Below are 6,184 nucleotides of genomic sequence, written 5' to 3'. Positions count from 1 at the left end.
GCGGTTTAGTAGTGGTGAGTGTAACTTTTAACTTTAAACAGAGCCAGGGAAGCTGTTCACTTTTTTCCTAGGAAACTGTTCCCCCCTGACTCCAACTTTGTGCTTCTGCAATAAATGGGAGCAGAAGAAACAGTTGATATGGTGAATTGTAGCAAATGGTGGCTTGTTTATATATCCAGCAGCTATGGAGCAACATTATCATTCATTTGGAGTCGTGTTTCTGGCCACCTTGCAAATGCAAATTCAACATTCCCTCTCTTCTATCCCCGTTTTTGGTGTTCACTAACTCTGGAGCAAAATATTTGGCTCTTTAGCTGCTGAATGTTCCACAAAGTTCACCACTGAGTCGCTAACTTTGTCTGTCTTTGTCTTTAGTGCTGAGCCGGTCGTGTACAGTGGATGCATGTACATGCTGTGACTGACAACAACACTGTGAGAGAGAAACAAAACAGTAAAGTTGCGTTATTGAAAGCTAAACAATGAACTGCAACTCACTATATATCTCTGCTATGAAGCCGAGGGGAGCTGCAGATCCAGCTGATAATTCTCTGTTGGTTCATCACTACTCACATTACACATTGTCATTTGATACAATATCATTATAAATATCCCTAAAATCACGAGGAAAGTGTATCTTCCCTCTGTGTTGTTGTTTCCTATCGTTTCCTGCATCTCCTCTCCTCTCCTCTCCACCCTTTACCAGATGTGACCAATCACATGCCCCATCTGTCTAATGCATCTCGTATCTCCAACAGTGCCATCTCCCCAGCAAGGCCCAGGGTTTCTCTTGCTCTCAAACACACACCACACGCACATACGGCAACAAAATTTGCTGCTGATTACCTCCTTACTATCTACTGTATCTCAGCTCTCTTACAATCAGCTTCTTCTGGCTATGCACAACATGTGCCTCTATCACTGCACATCCATTCATCACTGTGACGCTTTACAGTGACAGTGAAGTGATAGTGTACATCAAGTTTAGAGGACATCACCTGCATGTATATTGTGGTGCAGCATAGTGGGTTTTCACATTTAGTAGGTTTTCCACCTAGATGGTGTTTTGGCTGTGAAGCTGACTTCATTATTTATTTATACACTAAACTCAACCCTAGATTAGGACTGACCTACTTATCTTTTCGGATACCAAAGCTTGGCATTTCCCCTCACTACCTTTCCTCAAGCAAATGATTGTTTCTCCTCTCCTCTCCTCAATCCTCCCCCTTTCCTCTCTTCTCCTCCTTGATATGCGGGCTGTCACGCAGTCACTTCTGTTGCTATGGCGAGGCTGTGGGTGCGAAAATGGAGGACTGCGTATCCAAGACCACCACAGATAACAGAAAGGGGAAGGCAAGGATAATAGTGATGATGACGATGATGATGTGCGGGAGGAGGAACACAAAAGCAAAATGGGGCAGGGCAAGTCTGAGACAGCAGGAGGTGAAGAAAACAACAGGAAGAGGAAGAAAGGCGAGGGAAAACAAGTCGGGTATGGGGTGCAAAAGTGAGGAAGGTGTGCAAAGCAAGTTGCGATTGTGAAGGTTCGAGACGACAATTTAGTCTGCCTCTAATGAAAATCATTTTGGGGAAACTGAAAGAGTAATGCTCGCCTCTGAAAACCACAGTGAATACTCAATAAAAACTATTATATAAAGAGATTATATAAAGAGATTGCTGTATGGCTGTGCTGTATTAGATAGAGCTCAACTCTCACAATTTAAACAGCACACAGTATATATACTACAGAAGCATGTTAAACAGGAGGAGGAGGAAAAGGAGTAAGAGTGTCACACTGGCCTGTTTCTCTTGATGATTCATCAGTGTCATCAAGTTCGTCCCTGTGGACTGAGTGGCCTCTGAAATAACCGTCACGTCACTCCTTCATGTTGTCATGGTAATCCCATTATCTTATTTTTGATACCCAGGGCGATCGGCGGCATCAGGACACCCAAAAAAAAGGAGAGAGAGTTAGAGGAAAGATAAAAGCAGTTGTGACAGTGAAATGCATGTGTGAGTCAAAGAAATAAAACTGTGTGCAGTCAAACATATGGCTACACTACAGCAAAACTGTATCTCCAAATGTCAGCTGTACAGAAATATTCAGTGGGAAATTCAGTGGAAGCAAGATTTAGAGACAAGCTGTGTCAGATGTTTTGAGTCAGTGACTTGTGCCTGCATTGGTAACTCAGTCGTACCCTTGATACAACTGCAAACAAAATGGCTTCTCTGTTAGGAGTGATTGTGCAGTTTTTCTTTCACAGAGGAACTTCCTAGGAAATAATGCTGGATGTACTGAGAGTGCTGTTCTCTCGCTCTCAGATGCCCCCTCATGTGCTTCTTCCCTTTTTTCTGCCTTCAGGTGTGTGTATATTCATTTTGTCTATGTGTGTGTGTGTGTGTGTCAGTGTGAGTGTGTGTGTGCATGTGTGTCTGTGCGCGTGCATGCATATAGTCTGTGGTGCAGTTGTTAGGGGCTTCTGAGACATTTCTGTCAGGTGCCTATGTGGGACAAAAAACTCCTATGGGGCCTTTTTTAGATGACCACACACACACACACACACACACACACATGCACAGACAATCACATACACACAAACACACGCACACTCACATAAATGGATATGAACTGAAGTGGAACAGCAAGGTCACAGTTTTTTCTGGGTGCCATGACACCCTCCCGAGAAGATGATAAAATGCGGGGAAAAAGGAGAAGGGAGAGTAAGGGATGAGAGGGGCATATTTCTTCATAAATGATGAGTTCTCCTTGACCCCAATTATAACAGTGGGATCAGGTGATTATAATTTTTCTGTTAAAAAAAAAAAGGGAAAAAAAAAGAGTTAGATGTCTGTTCTGCTGCGAGGGTTGCAGCCAAGTGAGGAATATTAACTCACTGAATAACAGCAACAGTGAAAAAAGGGCAGTCTTTCTCAAATGTCCTTATGCATCACGCTTGGCAGTAAATGTACTGTCTATGACTGGCAGCAAATCGTAATTAAATGCCCAAAATTAAACTGTAAATGTTGGGTTTAGATGGGATTAATCAAATTTGTCCTTCCTGAAACAAGTTATTGTTGGATGAAACAGAGTATGGAAATCTACACATTGGTTTATGATATCCTGAATAGACAATAGAAAATTACTGGCTCACAGAGGCACAAGAAGAAAGGTCAATAGGGTCATCAAAAATAAACAGGTTTCATCCTCTGAGGACCATGAATATCTGCAGCAAATTTCATGGCAATTCATTTTTGAGGCACAGTGCGCTTCAAAAAAGTGTTGCTCAAGGGGAAAATCTGACAGCGCTAGGGGGATAGCACAGCACTATGTGAAAGGTCAGGAAATCACCAAAATCATTAGAACTCATCCTGTAGGGGACCATGAATATCAAGATTTAAGGGTCGGTGGAAATAATTTGAGCCCCATTGAGCACTACATCAAGTCGTGAACTGAATGACCGAATGACAGGGTGGCTGACAACATAAATTATTGTGCTGTACCATATATTCATACTGCACTTCTGTTCCTCTTTTATACACACTTCTTCTGAGATGTAATTACCTCTTCAACCTCTACATCAAACTGATGATCACAGAGAGGGGAGGCTCAAACACGGTGAAAGTGCCAGTGAGTACACTGCTGATGGAGACTAGATGGACATGAAAATATGCCAAATTATCAGCTTAAAGCCTGCTCAGCTGGCCAGCTCTGTTATACAGACACACGATCATCCCTTCATCATGCCAACCCTTCCCCCCTACATGCACGCAGATAGACTGCTGCCTTATGACCTTTGCTCCACTAAACGCTCCTTATAGATTACAGATCAGGGTGTTGCATTGTGATTTTGGCTTGTATGCATGTGCTTGCAAGCTAAATACTTGTGGGTCCACACTTTCTTGTTCTTTCTATATGTGCCACATCTGTGATGGTGATGTTTCACTGAGAAGTCACTGAGTTCAACAGCCGCTTTTAACAGCAACAACTGATGTGTGATAAATTAATTGGTTAACAGCACATCTGGTGATTCAGACCTAAATACACAGATACAATGAGGTTTTGGGTTCTTCAAGGAAGATTTTTACTTTCCCATAGCAAAGAAAGGGCCATATGGGTGTAAAGTCTGAATAGGGTGACTCAGTGGCTCAATTTCAAGACAGACAGCTACTGGGATTACAATTATACAAGACTAAGAGTTTGCAGCCATGCTAGCAGCTCTGTGAGGCTGTGCCTTTGAGTAAAATGCTGGCAGTGACAATGCTGAATGCTGATGTTTATTGCTATTAGCCTGCTAACATTCACTAATAAGCAATGATCACACAGTACAGCTAAGGCTGATGAGAATGTCATTAGTTTTATATTTTTGATATTTGGTTACAATCCAATATATTGGCCAAATTGAACTTTTGACCTGATGATAGTGCTGGATGAGGATCATCAAAGTCAGAAAGATTTATCCTGTGGGGACCATGAAAGTCTGGACCATTTTTTATAACAATCCATCCAACAGTTGTTCAGAAATCTCCCTCTGAAAAAAAAAAAAAATCCAAACTGAATAGACTTTTACAATCACTGTAAAAAAAAAATAAAAATTTGGGGTTAGCTGGGGTACGGTTTGCATCACTCTTATTTCACAAAATGGAAAAAAGATAAGCCTGTTTGCTGCATCAGTTTAATACCAGGTTCTCATTGATGTTAATAAAAGTCATACATCACCTCATGCCCCCGTACAGCTTGTACTTTAAAGAAACGTGTTGAACTGTTTCTGCGTTGTTTCGTCATTCCCAACAGGAATGTTGAGTGATGCTCTTCTTGCGTGAGCAGTGTCATTCATCATTTCAAAGGAGTAGGGAAGGAGAACAGTTCCAAACATTGCTTTATAGTGCTAATATTTATTTATTTATTTACTGTGGTAACTGTAGGTGTCCAGAAACAAACCAACAGGTAATGTTTGATAGGATTCTTTGCTCCAACAAAGGATGATACCTGGTGGTGGTGTAGTGGTGTTAGGAAGAGAATAAAGGCAAACTGTGTTAGGCTCACAGTTGATATGCAAGTGTTTGTGTAGTGCTACCAATGTTTAGATTTGTAGGAATAGCAATGGCAATGACAATTAGATGGATAGTCATAAAATTTGGTACACACGTTGATGCCTCTCTCAGGATGAATTGTAATAACGCTGGTGATCCCCGACTTTCCGTGTTGTGTCACCGTCAGATCAAAGTTTTAATTTGTCCATCAAAACTGCAAAACTAATGATATTCCTGTTAGCCTCATCCGCACTTTGTTCACATGTGTTGTTTATCAGCAAATGTTAGTGAAATAACATACTAAACTAAGACAGTAAACATGGTGAACAACATACCTGCAAAATAACAGCAAGTTAGCATTGCAACTGTGAGCATGTAAGTATACAGTGGTGTTTGAGCATTTATCTCAGAGCACCACTGTGCCTGACTACAGCCTCCTCATGGGGCTGTTAGCATGGCAGCGTCACGTTTATGAATGTTGGTGATGAGTAGACAGTAAAAATTAATCAGGTACAGTGCACCACCTATGCAAGTTTCATGTGTAACATGCTGTACAGTCAATTGAAAGGATCAACTCAACAAACACACCACAGAATTTACACCACAGAAGCAAAAGGTTCTAGTAGATTGCCTTTTCATATGATCCTGGTCTCTATGTCTCTCCCTCTCCTCCTATGAATCTGGGTCTGCATGCATGTGTGTGTGTTGGTGGTTAAATGGCTGCCTACAACTTGGCAGAGCTCAGTTTAGACCTCGCTATGCATCTCAATGACTGCAGGCACACTGCAGAATGAGTCAAGCACTGTCAACACTGGCAGAGCATTCAGACTCATCACTGGCTCTGGGTTTGAGTTTCTGAAGGTTAAGGTGTGTATATGTGAGTGAATTTGTGTGTGTGTTTGGATCTGTGTGTGTGTGTGTGTGTAGAAGCGAAACAGTGAGTAAGAAAGAGAGAAGGCCTATCTTTCTAAATCACTTTTTATGAAAGATAGACTTTTAATATACAGTGTGACTAATCAGGTCACAGGACAATGGGAGCCTTCAGCATTTTGCAAACAGCAGACACACTGACTGAAAAAAAAAGTCAAAGACACTACATTACTATGACCCCTGTGTTATTCTGTGTCTGTGTTGTTCTGGTGACCTGCATGCCCAA

Source organism: Toxotes jaculatrix, chromosome 12 (genome assembly GCF_017976425.1).
Source record: "Toxotes jaculatrix isolate fToxJac2 chromosome 12, fToxJac2.pri, whole genome shotgun sequence".
Classification (NCBI taxonomy): Eukaryota; Metazoa; Chordata; class Actinopteri; family Toxotidae; genus Toxotes; species Toxotes jaculatrix.
This window is presented reverse-complemented; position numbering follows the sequence as displayed.